Genomic DNA, 20971 nt, shown 5'->3' with positions numbered 1-20971 from the left:
TGGGATCCTTCACAGGCAATGGTGGCATCCGTAGAGTCGAGGCAGTAGCCCTCCTAGCCAGTCCCTTAACCACCACGCCTAAGTGAAGACCACGAGGACCTTCACGGTCTGTGGTCCTCCACACGGTTCGTGGGAGGATCTGTAGAAGCCTAGCAAGTGGACCCCTAATCCTGAGCCACCAAACCTCAGCCCAAGTGAGGACCTTCACGGTCTGTGGTCCCTCACACGGGCTGTGGTAAGGCTCGTGAGACAGACCTCCAGACTAGTAGTCACTGGCCAAGGACCACAACTAGTCCCACGGTCCGTGGTCCCTTTCACAGTCCATGAAAGTGGTCGTGGTCAACCGCGCCTGCAGTTTAAGTCAGGGTTCTTTTGATCTTTTCCTATTTCATTAAACCCCTAAATTACATCATTTTAACCCTAAACTACGTGGTTTTGGTTGGTTTTAGCCTAGAAACATAACTAGAACTTACCTAAGTCAAATCATTCTTCATAACATAGAAAAATTAGAACGTAAGAGGAGAAAGAAGTCAAGAACCCTAGTTTAAGAATACAGCAGGATCCCATCAGTTCCATCTCCAAAATCAAAAGATTTCTCCGTGGAATTCGTCACTAGGTATGTTGGATTTCACTAGTGGGTTCCTTTTGCCCATTAGGTCCCTAGTATTCAGTCAGATTCTTGATTCCCTATTATTAACTAGACCTAGGATTTCTAGAACTTCAGCAGATTTTCATGAATTAGTTATTTAAATATTCCAAATCAGATTATCATGTTATTACTTGGTTTCTTGCATGAATTTCAGAACCCTAGCTATGTAGTTCTTTAGTTCTTGAATTACACTTGTTAGGTCATATATTTTAGTACTTCAGATATACATGCCTCAGTCTTGAATGTGTCATTATCAGTATATTAACGTGCATTCCTAGTTGAATGTTAGTTTTGAGCTATCTAGTATATTACAGAAATTCAGTCATAATGTCTAAATCATTTAATCTATTGGGAGTAGCATAATACCGAGTTGGACTAGGGTCAGTCACCCATATTGTCCCAGAACTATGAGCTACGTAGGTTGTAAGTCCCCTATGTAGGCATCATTTAGTGATCACGCGAGTCATGTCTTTATACCTCTGGCAGGGTATATTGGGTCCTCTCGATGGGGCGTCTACATCAGACTCCACATTTAGCTCATGTGGTTTTATTGTCGATTATTAGTAGCTCCCACAGTTTAGTCAGACTCCATTGCATTGACCACATTTCAGTACGGTCAGTATTCAATCTCAGCATGTTATAAATTTGGTCATTTCATTCCATTAGCTCAGTATTTAGTATCTATATCATGTTCAAATTATACTGTCGCTTTATTGCCTATTTAGTTATATGTTTATTTCAGCTTTACTCTATCCTACATGCTCAGTACATTTCAAGTACTGACGCATACTCTGCGCTACATCTTCTCGTGATGTAGGGCCAGGTTCTCAGCATCCAAATCACGCTTAGATTGGTTCTCGATCTCCAGTTCAGCAGCATTAGTGGTGAGTCATCATTCCTCGAGGACAATAGTCATGTTATCTTTCAGTTTTCAGTCTTTTAGTTTCAGTTTTGCTAGACTTAGCTGGGGCATGTCACAACACTTCTAGTCAGTTAGAGGCTATTTTCAAACATAGTTAGATTCAGCTTAGTATTTCGAGTTTAATATTTCTTTTGTATTAAACTCTCAGATTTCATATATTAAGTTTTAGTATATGGGTATTCCCCATCATTTCAGATTTACTTTATGATTAGCTTCCGCATCAGTTATTATTATTCTTAGTGCTGATGTCATGCCAGCAGGGTTAGCTTGGGGTCACTTGTAATCCTAGGTCTCGTGTCCGCGTCTCGGGGGTAGCTCGGTACGTGACAAATATGGCCTTCTCAAAACAAGCCCAACTCATAACTAGGGAATCCTCGACCCTACTCTTCTTCCACTGGTCAAACCAAGTCCTAGCAACATTCTTCAGTTGATATGCAACTAGTTCTACTCGCTCAGCATCGGTAACGTGCATAACCTCAAATACTTTTTTCAGTTCCTCAACAAAACTCGTTGGATCCTCAATAGTGCTTTAACCAGTGAACCTTGGAGGATTCATCCTCAAGAACTCACGGATCCTCAAAGTATCAGCCTTTTCCTGTCGAGCTCCTCTCTGTTACCCAACCTGGGTAGTCACAGCTTGGCTCAACATTTCAATCACTTCCCTGAACTCAGCATTCGTGACTTCTCCTTGAGGTTGTACATCAGGTGCATTAGGTACCCCTTGCTCCTCAATGTTACGCCTAGCAGGACGACCTCTGACAGCTCTTCGTGGGGGCCTAATTAACTGAGACACACACACAAGCATAAATTAGAGGAAATATTTAGAGATCAAACTCTAATGCACGAAATCAGTGTGAAAAAAGTGAGGTAATTTCCTAAGTGTTGCAGCCTCATAATTATAGATGTGGTGCACTTCACACCGATAACTAGGACTCTATAGACACGGCTTCATAGACTCCCTGGGACTCTTGAACTCTGTGCTCTAATACCAAGTTTGTCACCCCCCGAGCTACACCCCGAACGTGGCTAGCACTCGAGAACTATTGTTGGCCCCAAGCGAACCCTTGGTCTGGCTAACTACTCAACAGAAGACTCAAAGCATAAAAATACAAAGACTCCATGCAACTTTACTCAACTGATTAAGAGATAACTTAAAACATTTAAAGATAAAGCATTCAACTTAGCCAAAATGGCAACTCAAGTTTTATAGCAAAACATCTGAAATACAAGATAAAAGAACTCGGAGTACTCGTCTATGAAGCCTCTAAAACAAAAAGGAATGTCGAGACAAGATCCCCGATCATCCTAACAACTGAAATGATAAAGCAATGTAAAAGGAATCCTCCAAAAAACAATGAGGCTCACCAACTGACTCTGAGTGCTCAATTGGATCAATGAGGCGCTGGATGCTGATCCTAGTTACCTGTAACTGCATCATAAAATGATGCAGGCCAAATGACATCAGTACATTGAATGTACGAGTATGCGAGGGGAAAACTAAACATAACATAAGCTTGAAAGGAATCTGAAAGGAACACCTACCTTGGCTTTACTCAACTGTTGAATAACTAAACTCAAATGCAAAGTAGAACAATAATAAATGTGCAGTTTATACAAAACATTTAAAACAATAAACAACAACTCAATGTATTGAAAAATACAAAAACAACTCAATTACATAAAAGTTATATAATATTGTGGGAGTTTCTCTAACCAACAACCACCACTATGAGCCTACGTGATGATACAACGTCTTGCCCACGCTGCCATAATTGTCCTATACTTTGCCTTCATATAGAATGCCTTAACTAAGTGGATCCACTAGTCTATGCTAAAAATCACTAAGGAATCATCTAAAAAGTATGAATCTTTCTACCCATGATGACTACATGGTTTATGGAGACTTGAGTTATTATGAACTTGCGTCCACATATCGGTGCTCAATACTACTCCCAAAATATACTCAGCTCATATGTTTTAAAAACAAAACTCTTTCTTTAGTTTGAGATAATTACTCAAAAACTAGCCCAAATGCTCTCTTGGAAATCGGTGTTTCCTTTCTTGCTCAAATGTGAAAACATTTTTAAATCTTGTAAATACTTAGATCCCGAATAATCATTTGAAAAAAAGAATTTAACTCTTACTCTTTGATCAACTCAAAACTCAAGTCTTAAAACAAAATTAAAACATTTGTGAAAGACTTTTGGAAAACTTTTGAACACATTTGACTTAACTCTTAACCTATTGACTTGACTCTTAAATTTCCTTGAATTGAATTATAGATTCAAGGTTCATGATCTCATGTTTATGGATTATTTTATGATTTTTAGATGTACCTTAGAGTATAGAAATCGGCTAGATAACATAGGTACGTTGTTAAGGAACTAGTACGGAAAGAAGTAGGAAAGGGTGGAAAATTTGGCGTCCCTAGCGCTCTGAGCAATGTGGGGCGCGAGGAGCAAAACTTCAAAACAACTTCTGGAGTGCGCTGGCTGCCGCGGCTCCCCGATCCCCAAATTTTAGAACTACTTCTAGGGCGCGTTGGTTGGCGGGGTGCCCCAGGCCCCTACCTAGAAATCCCCGATTTTTCTTCTTCGTTTTCAACTCTAAACCCTCTAATTTCACTTGGTTCTTTCCCCAAACACTTAGAATAAACTAAATCATCAATATGTGTAAGATTCTACTCAAAAACACACCTAAAATCATGACTCAAACTCAAGAACTTCTCAATAACTCATCAATAACTCATCAATCAAGATACAAACGAAACTTTCAACAAAAATCATCAAGAACTCAATTTCTCTAATCTAAAGAACGACAATACGCTGAAATAAATCATGATTGGCGTGTGCGTGAACTAACCCAATGCTATGTGATATCACATAACTCGTAGGGATCACCCCTTGACGAAATCCACAAGTGATTCTTGAAGATCTTGACGATTCTTGCTCCTTCTCCTCTTTTCTCCTCTTCTTTTCTCTTCTCTCAAAACCCTAATCCTTTTTGATAAAGCATAAACTGAATTCCATCATTTTAGACCCCATCTTAATTACCAAAAAAGAAATTATAATAATAGGGTATGGAAAAGAACATAATGCCCTTCTAAAATCCGGTTTAGACTTTCCTTATCCCGACAACCCAACTTCAAATGGGAATATCTCACTCATACGAACTCAGAATCGCGCAAACTCGGCGGCGTTGGAAACATAATTCAAAGATATTTCCTACGGTATCTGCAAACACATCTAACTCATCTTGAGCCAGGAGTTATGGCCATTTGAAGTTGATCCAAAACTCATTCTTAACTTAACTCTTGTCAAATTTCCAGATTTTTATTATTTTCAAAAATCACTCTTTCTAATTCTAGCTCTTTCTAGTTCTTTCAATTAGTGAGATGTTACACCGGGTACCTCTTTTTGCTTTGTTCTTTGTTCGAGGAAGATAGTGATATTTGGACCGAAGAATTACTTAGATATGTAATGAGGCTTGGCATCTTTTCGGAAATAAAAAATTTAGAGCATGCAAGAAATAGTGTGTGTCTTCTATTAGAAACACTGAAAGGTTGTTTCTTGTTATCTCAAGGTTCGGACAAAAATTATGTCAAAACGCATGATGTGGTCCGTGATGTGGCTATTTATATTGCATTTGAAGGAGAACATATCTTTATGGTAAGTCACAATGTGAACTCAGAAGAGTTCCCAAGAATAATTTCTTGTGAGCATTTCAATCACATCACACACGTCAATTGTTGCAAAAAAATTTGATGAAAACTGAAGGCCTATTTGGAAGGACACCTTAGTAATTGAATTTGGAGTAATTGAGTATAATTACGTTATATGTCATGTTTGGTTGACCATGTAATTACCCGGTCAAGAGGTAATTAATTGTAATTGGCAGGGGTAATTACACTCTCCAATTCACTTGGGGGGTAGGGGGGCTGTGAATTGCTGGTACTTACATGGTGTAATTACAAGTTGATTACTTTTTAATTTCTTCCTTTTATTTCAATTTTTATTCTTTTCATTTTAATGTATTTTTCTTTATTATTTTAAATTCTTTTTTATTTTTACTATTCTAATGTTTTCTAAAAATATTTTATATTTATTTAATATTACTTATATTTCATTTCCTTCTTATTCTCAACCTTAATTCATGCGATTTCATGAAACTTTTCGTATTATCTAAAAAAAAAAATTGCCTATATCTATTGTAAGCAAGAAGGGGTGAGTATACACATGTCAAAAACGAATGCAATTTAAGTTCAAACACTATCAAATAGTGACCCCACACTTAAGGGACTACTTACATTTTCATTATATATAGGATTGCTACTCAGACTTGACAAAAATCTTTAACAAGATTATTCAGACAATTTATCGAACAGTTTAAGTTCACCATTTTTCATAACATTTTTTAGCACTCTATGTTTATTGTTTAGTCTCCCAAAATTCGTAATTGTAGTTTGCTACTCACTATGACAATCATAAAACACAAATCACCCCATTTATTCCATTATGTCTTTCACAACTTAAAGCACAAATACATTCCAAACTAAAGAAGAGAAGGTAAAATTGATCAATTTATGATATGAATAATATTTAATTATATTGATTTATTGTAAAGCTAGAGTAATCCACTTTTAATAATATATGATGAAGAATGCAAAGCTTATGTGCTCATAAACATTAAGATCATACCAGATAGATTATGTGGGCATCCTTGTCTACTTTATTGATCTTTTTTATATGGGAAAGGGGAAGTAGTTGGTTGTTGAAATCATTAATTTTCTCCATTTCCTTCCACTGCTAGGTCCAGAACATCTCCAACTGCTCTTCATGCTGCTCAAGGAGTTGTTGCGTTGGATACACAACGATTTCTTAGAGTTGTTTTCGATGGAATTTTGGACGAGGGGGGATATGTTAGTCTATCGTTGTTAGAAGTGTAGGTGAGAGTGGAAAATATGTTATTGGAGAATCAATTCCTAGTAACCAGATAGCAAAAGACAAACCACCAACTTACCCGAAGTCACAAATAAAATTTCCAAGCATAGGACTGGTTTGAATTCATCTTGTTGAACCTCAATATAAGCTATCTTTTTAAGTTGGTGACAACTTAAAGCTTATTTTTTCCATGATAGTTGCATGAGAGGTTTCTGGCTAAGGAGTAAGGTCTTACAAGTATCACAAAATTAACGTTTGAAAGTTCAATATGATGACATCCAAGATTGTGATGGTCCTGGAAAGGTCGAGGTACCTTAACCACTGCAACTATAACTTAAGTTTATATACTATAACTTATGATCTACTTGCATATATTGACTTGACCACTCTCCCTTCACCTTGTTTCCTTATTACCTTTGCTTAGTTTATAGGAATGGACTCCTTTCTACAGAGTAGTAGGCTTTGATAGATAGGGTATGAGATGCACCTGACACCTCACAGTTCAGCCCCAACTTCTGGAGGATTATTTTGACTATTCATTTCAAGTATGTGCTGCAGTGGATGCTTGGTGGTCTGACGGGTGATGGGAAGGTGTTGTTGGATTTGATGTCTATGGAAGCGGTCATCTTCAAGTTTACTTCCTTGGTATGAAATAACAGTCCCAAGAAAACGAAAATGTTAAAACAGAAATAGAAAACAAGGAATAAAAGGAGAATTCATGCTTATCGATTGATGCATAGAAACTTTGCCTAAGAATAGCTCAACACCCAATGGATGTAAAATTGGAGTCTCTAATTATTTTAAATTCTTACATGAAATTATATATCTAATCTCAACATTGACATAAATTGGCTTTCTAACTCAACAGTGGAAAAAGTTTTAAATAGTAGGCCTAGCTTCTGCCTAATTTATGGTCCAGAATTTTGAATGTTAGAAGTTGGTCATGGCCCTAATGCCCCAAGGTGTTCTTCTCTCTCAATAATAGGTGAGAATATATTATTGGAGATACAAAGGAAGAACATGAGGACTTCAAGAGTTTGGGTAGATGAAATATAGTTTGAAGTTAAGGGAAAGAAAGACCTAAAGTCGTTCGTAAGCTTGAGTTTAACTTATGTATCCAAGTGCAGTATGAAAGAACGAGGGAACTGCAAAAATCAGATAGCTCACAAGCTTGTAACATTGATTTTACTAGGTTTTAATATCTTAAGCAAGGTCAAAGGTTCAACTATAAGAGTACCTAGTTTCATTAATTCCACAACATTGGGAATCACTTGATTTTTGCAGTTCCCCGATTCTTTGATATTGCACATAAATACATAAGTTAAACTCGAGCTTATGAATGACTTTATGTCTTTATTTGCCTTAACTTCAACCCATTTTTAATCTACACCAATCTTTTCACGCCCTCACATTCTTCCATTGAATCTCCAATAATATGTTCTCCCCTATTAGAAAAAAAGTACCTTGAGGCATTAGGCCATAACCAACATCGAACACAAAATATTCCGGACAATAAACTAGCCAAAAGCTAGCCCTACTATTTAAATTTTTTTCCATTGTTGAGTTGGAAATACAATATATGACAATACCGAGCTTAGACGTATGATTTCAGGTAGAATGGGAACTATTAGAGACTACTTTTACATCCATTGGTTGTTGAGTTATCCTTAAGTTGCAATGCATCAATTAATAAGTAAGAATTCCCTTTTTATTTCATATTTTCTATTCTATTTTAGTTTTTTAGTTTTTTGGGACTATTATTTCTTACTAGAGAAGCAAACCTGAAGATCAGCGCTTCCACAAACATCAAATCCAACAACAACACCTTCCCATCACCAGTCAGATCACCAAGCATCAACTACAACTCCTATTCTACAGAATAGTCAGAATAATCCTTCAGAGGCTGGGTCCGAACTATGATGTGTCTTGTGCATCTCATTCCCAATTTATTAGAGCCTACAACTCAGTAGGAAGGAATCCATTCCTATAAATCAAACAAAGGTGATGAAGAAACATGGTGAATGTAGAATGGACAAGTTAATATATGCAAGTAGATCATATGTTATAGTATACAAACTTAAGTTATAGTCATAGTTTTTAAGGTACCTCGAGTTTTTAAGGACCTTCACAGTCCTAGATGTCATCATATTAAACTTTCAGATATTTTTGTGATACCTGTATAACCATAGAATTGAACCAATAACCTTTCATGCCACTATCATGGCAAAGAACCAGTAAGTTATCATCAACTTCAAAAGACAGCCTATATTAAGGCTTAGCAAGCTAAATCTCAACTGCTGTGCTTGGAAATTTTATTTTGAACTTCACCTAAGTTGGTGTTTGGATTTTGTAATTTGATTACCAGTCATTATATTTCTGATACTAGGATGGCCACTCTCAACGACACTTCTACTCCCCCTAAGTCCTTGCATTGAAGGATCTTCTCGGGTTATATTTTCAGAGTCCTCATCAGATATGTGACCAGCCATTAAAGCACTTCTTCTCTTTTCACTTCTCGGGGTTTCTACAAGATAGGGGAAGCCCAATTTACTATAATGCAAAGAAGATTTAAGTTAAGATAAACATAATTTATAACATTCTTTCTAAAGAGATCCAATTGTATACAGCTAAAGACAAAGACTTTCAAGGACTACAATTCCAGACGCAACAATATTATATCAGGTGTAATCATAATCTTTATCAGCACATAAGATTTAAGTTCTTCAAGTGCATATAACCATCAAGAAGAACAAAGAATTCATTGATGAAATATGAAAAAAATATTATGACAACATTTACCAAATACATCAGACCAAAGACTAGTATAAATGATCCTGAGTTATAGTTAGAGGTTCTAAATTAGGCTAGTAATTAATTGGCATCTACACGAACATCAAAGAACAACACAAAACGTATAAAGGAAGTTGAAAAATGCATCTACATTAATAAGAATACCAAACATGCATGATATTAAGGATCACAATATAAATGCATAAGGGGAAAATGTAAAGGGAAGAAAAAAGATAAAAAGAAGATCTAAATTGCATACTACACATTCAACACAATAGATCTTCACAACATCGTAAGATAAAATAAAAATAAAAGAGCAAGGAGTAAGAAGCAAAGGGATTTTCCCAGGCGAACAAACAGAAATGATTGTAACTAAGAATATTAGACAACAAGCAGAGCTTTTTGCAAAGATTAGCTCTCGATGACCATATAAACAATGATAAAACAACATCAAACCACAACCCCAAATGAAACACAAACAAAAATGTTCTAAAACCTTAATTTAAGAAAACTCTCAATACTTTTCAGTTACCAAGAATTGATATTTTTCCAAGAATTACCAACCAAGGACTAATAAAATGCAAACCCCCATGAAAAATGAAATGTGGTTTGCTGATTTTCAAAGATTAACCATGTACAAGAACAACAATATACAACATTGGATCAACATCAGGAAGACATCAAGTGATCACACTTATAACAAATAGCTTAAGGTTGGAATACAAAACAAGCAGTAAAAGAGAACCCGGATTTTAAGAAAAATAAAAGGCTAAGCACGTAATAAATGCTAACTCTCCTCAAAAGTAGAAAACGTTTGTTGCTTTATTGAGAAATGGAGCTTTTGAGAAAAGCCAAAGAATGTTGAGTTGGGTTTTTTTGTTCAACAAGCGGTTACGATTAGGGTAAAAGATAGATCAAAGGGTTAAAGAACAATACTATGGCATATTTACCAAGTACATCAACCATAAGGCTAGTATAATTTATTTCGAGCTATAATTGGAGGACTTAATCAAAAAGTTTCAGCCGCCTGTCATATGTATATTTAAAGAAAATATACTCTAAAATCGGCTAGTAGTTAATTGGGTTCAGGGTTTCAGAAATATACTCCCAAATGCACACGCAAGCGTACGTGGTCCTGCAAGTAATATAGTGACTCTAAAACATAGTCGGACTAATTATATTAATTCTAATTATTTATGAAAGTGTGCCACTAGAGTTGATTAATATTTGAATACTATGAATGCAAGAATGAAAGAAATATACTAACTAACAATGATTCAACTTCAAGATGAATGTTAACAATTGTTTAGGACAATTTCAAGGCTACAGCATAACCAAGAATTCATGCTTTACAGGTCTTTTATGGATTTCAGATAATTATCAAACTATTGATTTACAAAGTTAATATTATGATCATGATATCCCGACCTCTAATCACCTACCCCAGTTGACAGTCTAACAACATCGTTGAGTGGGGATGTATTGAATCAACTAGTGAGCACTAAAGCTATCATCTTATTTCGTAACCAAGCATGGAACCTATATATCCCTATCCTAGACACATATCAATTCAAGTGATATTCAAGAAAAGATCATGCTCCTTGTATTCAATGTTCTATCCCTCTATTCCTCTCCCTAGTTCAAAAGTAGACAATAGATTTATTCTAATGGTAATCAAACATTGAAATAGTAATATCAGAACATAAGCATAATTTTTGAGATTACCAACTTCATCCAATTAAATCAATGTTAAAGAATCATCCATAGTCGCAGCCCCAGAACAAAGGTTCTTAGCTAATAATGCTAATAAAAAAACACAAAAGATAATTATTTTCATGCAAAGTACTATCTAAGAAAAGAAGAAGAGAAGAACCTTAATGGTTAATTCTATTCCGTGCATCTTGCACTTGAAAAGTATGATGGTTCCCTCCAAAAGAGGCACAATGTTCTATTTATACATAGGGAAAATAATCTTTTTTTCTTCTTGGATTCAGAATCTAAAAAGCGGGGATTTTTTGTTAGGGCTTTCGTGGGGCAGCGCGCCACCATAGAACTATTGGGTTTTGGGCCTATTTCCCTTCCTATGTGGATAAATAAAAGTCCAAGCTCTTGGGTCTTCCTTCCTTTTCTTTGTGGATAAATTTAGCTCAAATTTGACTAGCCCACTTTTGCCCATAAGCCTAATATTATGGTGCATATGTAAAACTTTCATTTAGGTTTTATTTGAAAAATATCACAAGAGTTGGAGAGTAACCATATAGAGAGAGAGTGAGAGAGTGCAGATTTTCGCACAAGCCCTAGCAGCCAATTTCAAATCGCAATTCCCGCATCGTTTCCTATCCAATTGAGCTGAATTTTGGACAGCTTGTTCATTTCAACTTTATCTTTTATTAGAAACTGACAGAGGGTGATTTGGAGTCTTGTAGCTCTAGATTTTAGCTTGTGAACAGTAGCTGCAGGTTTGGGTATTTTAGCTTCTTTTATTTCTTTAGCTTTTGGTGCTATCTTGTAGTTGTGTTGCTCATTGTTTGGCACTTTGTTGGTGACCATTTTGGAGAACACTTTTGTAACTCTTGTTGATTATATTGGAGCTTTGGCCTTGTGGTTTTTACTCTTCACACCGAAGAGGTTTTCCACGTTAAATTGGGTGTCTCGTGTGTTGATTTATTTTTCTTGCTTGGTTGATTTGTTTTCTTCCCAAACAGTTTTTTTCTTGCATTATTTTGTCTTCTCTTGGTTCAAATAGAAGGGAAAGTTTTGACTTGGGTTTTTTCCGCTATCGCCCTGTCGTGCACATTTACTTTATGTTTGCTTTTCCCAACAAAGTGGTATCAGAGTATTGGTTGTTGTTGATTATCTATTTGAATGATGGAGTCAAATATGACCACGATGGTTTGTTTGAATGGCATAATTATCATACTTGGAAAGGTAAGATGAAAAATTTTCTATTTGTCAAGAAAATATATCTACCTGTGTTTGCTTCTAATAAACCTGAATCTATGAATGATGAGGATTGAGACTTTGAGAACTTACAGGTTTTTTGCTATATTAGATAATGGGTTTAAGATAATGTTAAAAATCACATTGTTGATGAGACACATGCTAGAGATTTATGGGACAAGCTCGAGACACTATATGCTTCGAAGACTGGCAACAATAAATTGTTCTTTTGAAACAATTGATGAACATCAGGTATAAAGAGAGCACTCATATTTCAGACCATATTAATGTTTTTTAGGGTTTTCTTGACCAGCTGTCCGGAATGGGTGTAAAATTCGATGAAGAAATTCAAAGATTATGGCTTCTTAATACTCTGCCAAACTCTTTTGAGACTCTTCGAGTTTATTTGACTAATTCTTCTCCCAATGGTGTTGTGACCATGGAATATGCTAAGAGTGCTATCTTGAATGAAGAGATGAGAAGATCTCAAGGCTCATCGTCTTCTACTTCACACTCCGATGTTTTAGTTACTGAAGATAAGGGGAGAAGCCAGTTTAAAGGTCACAATGACAAAGATAAAAGTAGATAAAAGTCAAAGTCTAGATTCAAGAATGTTACATGTGACTATTACCACAAAAATGGGCATATCAAGATGTCACGCCCCGAGCTACCCCCGAGGCGCGGACACGGGACCTAGGACCACAAGTGATCCCAAGCTAACCTTGCTGGCATGATCATGAGCATTCTAAAGATAATAAACTGATGCGGAAGCTAAATCATAAATAAACTAAAAAGATGGGGAACACCCATACATTATAACTAAATATATCAAATCTGAGAGTTTAATAAAAAAGAAATATCAAACGCAAAATACTAAGCTGAATCTAATTATGTATGAAATAAGCCTCTAAACTGACTAGAAATATTGGGACATGCCCCAACTAGATCTAGCAAAACTGAAACTAAAGACTAAAAGCGATAAAGATAAACATGTCACTAGTCCTCGAAGAATGAGGACTCACCACTGATGTTGCTGAACTGAAGATCGGGAACCGATCTAAACGTGATCTGGATGCTGAGAACCTGAACCTACATCACGAGAAGATGTAGTGCACCTATGCGTCAGTACTTGAAAGGTACTGAGCATGCAGGATAGAGTAAAGCTGAAATAACATATAACTGACCAAAGCAATAAAGCAATGAAACAATCTGAACATGATATTACTGAAAATACTGAATACTGAGCTAACTGATGCAATGACCAAATTTATAACATGTTGAGACTGAATACTAACTGTACTGAAATATGGTCAATGCAACATAGTCTGACTGAATTGTGGGAGCTACTAATAACCGACATAAAACCACATAAGCTAAATGTGGAGTCCAATGTATACGCCACATCGAAAGGACCCAATATACCCTGCCAGAGGTATAGAGGCATGCTGGCGTGATCACTAAACTGATGTTGCCCACAGAGGGGACTTACACCTACGTGGCTCATAGTTCTGGGACTATATGGGTACGCTGAACCCTAGTCCAACTCAGTATTATGCTACTCCCAATGAATTAAGTAGTTAACTGGTTATAACTGAATTTCTGTAAATACTGGATAGCTCGAACTGAACATGCAAACTGAGAATGCAACAAATAATCTGATAATGATGCATTCATAAACTGAGGTATGTATAAATGAATACTGAAATATCTCACCTAGAATGTGTAATTCAAGAACTAAACAAATACATAGCTAGGGTTCTAAAATTCATGCAATAAACTGAGCAATAACATGATAATCTGATTTGGAACATTTAAATAACTAATTCATGATAATCTGTTGAAATTCTAGAAACCCTAGGTCTGTTCATAGTCATGGAATCAAGAATCTCACTGAATTCTAGAGACCTAATGGGCGAAAGGAACCCACTAGTGAAATCCCACATACCTGGTGACAAATTTCATGAAGAAATCTTTCGATTTCGGGGATGGAACTGAAAAAACCTCGTTGCGTTCTTGAACTAGGGTGCTTGACCTTTTTCTCCTATCTTAATTCTAATTTTCTAAGCTTTGATTAATGATTTTGACTAAGGTAAGTTCTAGTTATGTTTCTAGGCTTAAACTGACTAAAACCTCATGATTTAGGGTTTAAACGACGTATCTTAGGGGTTAAACGAAATAGGAAAAGACTAAAAGACCCCTGACTTAATTGATGTCGGAGTGATCGACGGATTGGACTGACGGGCCATCATTCAATCGACGGTCCGTAGATTGGATCCGTAGGTCGAGTCTGCCCGACAGGACTTCACTAAAACAAGCATAATGTTTTACTCGGAGGTCAGAATTTAGTAAACTTGGTGGCGTTGGAAAGATAATTCAATTATCTATCTAACCATAGGTTATCGAACACATAATTTATTTTGTGCTAAGAGTTATTACCATCTGAAGTTAACCCACCCACAATTTTTGTCTAACTGACTGCTGACCCTCACTTACGGTTAGACATACGGACCGTGCATCGAATGACGGTCCGTGCTGGTCGACCATAGTTTGTGTCAGAGGCTGGGTAAAGGAAGTCTCGATCCACGGACACAGACCACGGGCTGTGGTCTGATCTACGGACCGTGGGTCTGTCCGTGAGTCGGGACTTAGCCAATTTTTTGAGATGTTTTGGGGAGGGGTTGCAGTGGTGAATCACGGACCACCAGCACGGGCTGTGGTCTGACCTACGGGCCGTGGATGGTGACCGTAAGTTGCACCTGCAACTTCTCAAAATCTGAAATTTTGGCCTGATTCGAATACGGAGTGTTACATTATCTCCCCCTTGGGACCATTCGTCCTCGAATGAAGACTAAACTAGCTGAAATAGAGGGAGAGGGCTGCAATCCCTACCACTACACTGAGAACTGAATTTTTAACTGAACTGAGTCCCAAGAACATGCAAATACGCTGAAAATGCAAGTATAAACTGAAGGAACATGATTCTAAGATTGAATTTTCGCATGAATGACTGAAAAACTAATGAGGAACTATTACCTCAAGCTGGAATGGAATCGAAAGGAAAGAGGTGAGGATACTTCGACTTCATGGCTACTTCTGTTTCCCAAGTAGCTCCCTCTACGGACTGACTCCTCCACAAAACCTTGACTGAAGCGACTTCTTTGTTTCTCAACCTTCTAACCTGACGATCGAGAATCTCAACTGGTACATCCTCATATGAAAGGCTATCTTTCACGGCCACACTCTCTAATGACACTATGGACGTTGGATCACCCACACACTTCTTCGAAAGAGAAATGTGAAAGACTAGATGTACTACTGCTACGTCTGCTGGCAACTCTAACTCATAAGCCACTTTACCAATCCTTTTCAAGATCCGGTAAGGGCCTACATATCTAGGACTGAGCTTCCCTTTATTGTCAAATCTCATCACCCCCTTCATGGGTGACACTTTTAGGAAAACTCAATCATCAACTTGGAACTCTAGTTCCCTTCTTCTAACATCTGCATAAGACTTCTGGCGACTCTGAGCAGTCTTAAGTCTATCTCTAATGAGTTGCACTTTATCCATAGCATCAAGGACTGAATTTGGTCCTATCAAGGCTGCTTCACCTACTTCAAACCAACCAAGTTGAGATCTACATCTACGCCCATACAATGCCTCATAAGGGGCCATCTGAATGCTGGAATGGTAACTATTGTTGTAGGCGAACTCAATCAGAGGAAGGTGATCATCCCAACTACCCTTGAAGTCGATCACACAAGCTCTCAATATGTCCTCTAAGGTCTGAATGGTACACTCTGCATGACCATCCGTCTGTGGATGAAATATTGTGCTAAGGTTAACCTGAGTACCAAGACCCTTCTGAAATGCCTTTCAGAAATGAGAGGTAAACTGAGGACCTCTATCTGAGAAGATAGACAAAGGAACCCCATGCAACCTCACAATCTCATTAATGTAAAGCTTGGTGTAATCCTCCGCTGAATCTGTAGTCTTGACCGCCAAAAAGCGAGAAGACTTAGTAACCCTATCAACAATCACCCAAATAGAGTCATGTTGTCTGCGAGTACGAGGTAAACCTGTGATGAAGTCCATGTTGATCACTTCCCACTTCCAAGTAGGAATGTCAATCTCTTGAGTCATACCTCCTGGTTTCTGATGTTCTACCTTTGACTTGATGGCAATTGGGGCACTTAACCACAAAATCTGCTATATTTTTTTTCATACCATTCCACCAATAGACTTCCCGCAGATCACAGTACATCTTAGTGGCGCCTGGATGAATAGAATATCTGGAATTGTGGGCTTCTATGAGAATATGTTGTCTCAATTCACCCACATCAGGAACACACAATCTACCTTGATAGCGAAGTACACCATCTCCCCCTTGGGAGAAAACCTCCACTCTCTGATTGTGGACTGCACCCTTAAGTTCAAGCAAGATTGGATCACTATCTTGTTTTTCCTTAACCTCTACTACCAAAGAAGATTCTACCTCATTCTGAACCATTACACCACCATCTGATATGCTCATAAGACAAACTCCTAGGCGAGCAAGTTTGTGAACATCCTTTGCTAGCTCTCTCATTTCTTCCTCAACATGTGCTACACTACCCATGGATAATCTGCTAAGAGCATCTGCTAGTACATTCGCCTTACCCGGATGGTAATGCACACTCATATCATAATCTTTGAGGAACTCAAGCCACCTTCTCCGGTGAAGATTTAACTCTTTCTGGGTGAATACATACTGAAGGCTTTTATGGTCTGCGAACACATCTACATGAACACCATACAAGTAGTGTCTCCAAATCTTGAATGCAAACACCACTGCTGCAAGCTCGAGGTCATGAGTTGGATAATTCTTCTCATGTACCTTAAGTTGTCCGGAAGCATAAGTTATAACCTTACCTCGCTGCATCAACTCACAACCAGGGCCGACCCTGGATGCATCACAATAGATCACATAACCATCTGAACCCTCTAGTAGAGTCAAGACAGGAGTTGTAGTCAACCTAGTTTTCAGTTCTGCAAAGCTTTTCTCACAATCATTTGACCATTGGAACTTAACCTTTTTCTGAGTTAACTTAGTCAATGGAGAGGCTATGGATGAAAATCCTTCCACGAACCGTCTGTAATAGCCCGCTAGACCTAAGAAACTTCTGATATCTGTAGCAGAGGTAGGTCTGGGCCATTGTATCACTGCTTCTATCTTTTGGGAATCTACTCAAATTCTTTCACTAGACACAATATGCCCAAGGAAGGCAACTGATTGTAACCAAAACTCGCACTTGTTAAATTTTGCAAATAACTGGCGATCTTTTAGAGTTTGTAGAACAACTCTCAAATGACTTGCATGTTCTTCCTCATTCCTAGAGTAAATGAGGATATCATCAATAAAGACTATAACGAACAAGTCCAAGTACTGTTTGAACACTCTGTTCATCAGATCCATGAAAGATGCAGGAGCATTGGTTAGTCCAAATGACATGACTACAAATTCATAATGACCATACCGAGTTCTGAAGGCTATCTTCGAAATGTCACTATCTCTGACTTTAAGCTGATGATAACCTGATCTGAGGTCTATCTTTGAGAAATAACTAGCACCTTGAAGTTGGTCGAACAAGTCATCAATCCTGGGGATGGGATACTTATTCTTGATTGTGACCTTGTTCAACTGTCTATAGTCAATGCACATTCTGAGAGAACCACATTTCTTCTTTATGAACAACACTGGTGCACTCTATGGCGAAATACTAAGTCTGATGAAGCCCTTATCTAAAAGGTCTTTCAACTGCTCTTTCAATTCCTTAAGCTCAGATGGAGCCATTCTATAAGGAGGAATAGAGATAGGCTGGGTATCTTGAAGGAGATCAATTCCAAAGTCGATTTCCCTTTCGGGAAGAACTCCGGGAAGATCATCTCGAAACACTTCTGGAAACTCATTAACCACTGGAACTGACTCAGGAGTTGGGGTTTCGGAGCAAAAATCCTTAACCCGAACTTGATGATAGAGATAACCCTTAGAGATCATCTTTCTGACCTTAAGGTAAGAAATGAATCGACCCATAGGCGCTAAGCTACTACCCTTCCATTCTAGGATTGATTCGTTTGGAAACTGAAAACGAACAATCCTAGTTCTACAATCGACTGAAGCATAACAGAAATGTAACCAATCCATGCCTAGAATGACATCGAAGTCTACCATTTCTAACTCTACAAGATCTGCTGAGGTGACTTTCTGAGAGACTGTGACAGGGCAATTTCTATATACCCGTCTAGCTATAATTGGGTCACCGTGTCACGACCCGAGAGTACCCCCTAGTCGTAACATGGCGTATTCGACCCCGAAGGGGGTCTTATACGAGCCACATAGTCATTCATTGCATTTAATGATGAAACTAGTGCGGAATAAAAGAAAAACTTATTTACATCCACACATTTAAACTTCATTAAAACAACTTTAAAAACACACAGCGGAAGTCTAAGTCTCACATGGTCATCTTAGACACAGTCACAAAACATAAGTAGGGACACGGCCCTTTACAATCAAAAGAAGTCTATTAAGTCTATTACATGAACAAAAGAACTTAAAAGTCTTATCCTCGAATCCATGAGGACATACCAAGTCTTGGAGGAAAGCAATCCAACACTTCAAACTAGCTAGGAGGGATCACTTGCCGGAACCTACACTTATAGTAAAAATATGAAGAATATGGGTTAGTACACAAAATGTACTAAGTATGATGACCATGCAAAACATGCTTTAAAAGGGACATTTTGGTTAGAAACCATGCATTATGCCACTTTTTGAAGTACCATGAATAGTTGCATAAAAGACATACAATACAAGCATAAACATCAAGTAAGTCATAATATTACCTTTAAACAATTTCAACATGAAAACCTTTACCTTGGACCTTCACCTCAAGAAACCCTTATGCTATACCTCGTGCAATGTATGGATGGCGTCCCATACCACCATCCATACTAAGGCACCACATTAAGGTCACTTAAGGTAACTTATCATTCCTTTCTTTCACCTTTGCACCATATTCATACATAAGAGGTATATCATTAATTAAGACATGACAAGGGAAAATAACTCGTAATATAACCCAAGTATAGCATGCATCTCATATTAAGCATTTGAGAGCCAACATTCTTTAATAACCTCATTTAGGCCACAATTGTATCACATACATTAGGATTTAGAGAAACTCACTATGACCCTCTCCAAGCCTACTCGTGCAATGTATAGGTAGCATCCCATACTACTACCTACACTTTGTAGAACCTATCAAGAAACCATAATGAAATCTCGCATGATGGGAAGTAAGCGTTTAACCGACATAGACCATGAGAGCTTGTCATGGAATCCGGTGTCATAAGTCCCCACACCGTAAAGAGGTGGTCTACTTGCCTAAGGAAGACCGGTATATAGCTTAATGGATCCACTAGCTACCTATGCGGGCACATAGTTTATGGGATAAGGTAGACGATCATTGAAACTCATGCCTAACTATTGGGGGAGTTTCCATCTAACCAAATCCACTCGGTGCTTAGCCAACATTCCCATAGAATAGTTCGTTACATTGACATTATCACATATGAGAGGTGCCATTGGCCTACCAACTCCAAATTACATTTATTAACACGTGAAAGGGTGCTTTAAGCCTACCGTTTCAAGGTTCATTTAGGAAAGCTCATTAACTCCTCTTGAAAGGGTGCCATGGGCCTACCGGTTCAAGTCTCATCATTAACCTTCATGGAAAGGTGCCATAGGCCTACCGATTCCAAGGTTCATTATAAGCTCGTGTGGAAGGGTGCCACTAGCCTACCGATCCGAGGATTCAACAATCAACAATATAATCATTTATACAAGAAAATGATGCATAAGCCCTACCAATTCAAGGTATACTTTATATTGAAGAATCCTTCATATTCTATCATCAACATTCATGAGTGTCAAATTGAGAAATAATCTTTCAATAGCAACACCTTTACGTTCATAACATGATCACATTATCTTCATTGAATTCTCATTCATATAATGTCATGATAACACTCCAATTTCTCATACTATGCCTTTAAGGCCATGGTCACAATACATTTCATAATTAAACACCTCCACCATAAGTGGATCAAACCAAGCAAGAACAATTTTTATCCATAATATGAGATTAAGCTAACTTACCATCCTCCAAAGCCATAATCAACAACACTCAAGTCCCAACCATTTTTCTTACCACAAGAGAATTCATCCATAACTTGCCCATAAGGCCACAATCCTCAATTCATCCATATACCAACAATACACCATAAAATAAGCATGGGTAATGACATACTCCAACAATCTAAAGACATTTAAACAAGTTTGATTCATATACATTCATTATCAAGCAACCCACTTCATAAAGGCATAAACTAGGAATAGAGAGAAATCATGGGTTCTTGAAGAAGTTTCATATAAAATCATCTTAAAATCATAAATACAACTTCAATTCACCAATATAATGACTTTGAAAACATTTTACCCATGAACCCATACCTAGAATAGAAAATAGAAATTTTGTTCTTTGAAGACTTTTGAAACCCTTTTTAATGGACTCCTTGAAGGAAAGATAATCAAGGATCAAGGGTCACCATACCTTTGCTATGATTCCCCAAGAAAATTGATGAAGAAAGCCTTGAATCCAAGCCCTAGCTCCAAGTTCTTCTTCTTCTTA

At 37.5% G+C, this 20971-nt stretch overlaps 2 pseudogenes; one reads left to right on the top strand and one right to left on the bottom strand.

Moving 5' to 3' along the window:
- Positions 1-5407: 5407 nt before the first annotated feature.
- Positions 5408-7786, top strand: LOC125855796 (uncharacterized; annotated as a pseudogene).
- A 2-nt stretch (positions 7787-7788) lies between these two features.
- LOC125855795 (uncharacterized) lies at positions 7789-11851 on the bottom strand (annotated as a pseudogene).
- Between the last annotated feature and the right edge of the window lie 9120 nt (positions 11852-20971).

This window comes from Solanum stenotomum, chromosome 2 (assembly GCF_019186545.1).
Source record: "Solanum stenotomum isolate F172 chromosome 2, ASM1918654v1, whole genome shotgun sequence".
Taxonomy (NCBI): domain Eukaryota; kingdom Viridiplantae; phylum Streptophyta; class Magnoliopsida; order Solanales; family Solanaceae; genus Solanum; species Solanum stenotomum.
Note: the sequence above shows the minus strand (reverse complement) of the source record. Positions and strands in the feature narration are given on the sequence as shown.